This window comes from Vombatus ursinus, unplaced genomic scaffold (assembly GCF_900497805.2).
Source record: "Vombatus ursinus unplaced genomic scaffold, bare-nosed wombat genome assembly UNPS02014893.1, whole genome shotgun sequence".
Lineage (NCBI taxonomy): Eukaryota > Metazoa > Chordata > Mammalia > Diprotodontia > Vombatidae > Vombatus > Vombatus ursinus.
Genome location: NW_020954671.1, coordinates 4,895,906 through 4,896,145, shown reverse-complemented (window position 1 = coordinate 4,896,145; position 240 = coordinate 4,895,906).

Below are 240 nucleotides of genomic sequence, written 5' to 3'. Positions count from 1 at the left end.
GGCAGTATATTAGATTGGCTTGCCATTTCCTTCTCCAGCTCATTTTACAGGTGAGGAAACTGAGGCAAACAGGGTTAAGTGACTTACCCAGGGTCACACTGCTAATAAGTACCTGAGGATGGATTTGAATTCAGGTCTTTTTTTACTCCAGGCCTGGGGCTTTATCCACTGTGCCACCTAGCTGCCCTAATAGCTAGTCAATGATACAAGAGCTGAAACCACAACCAAAGTGTTCTGCTA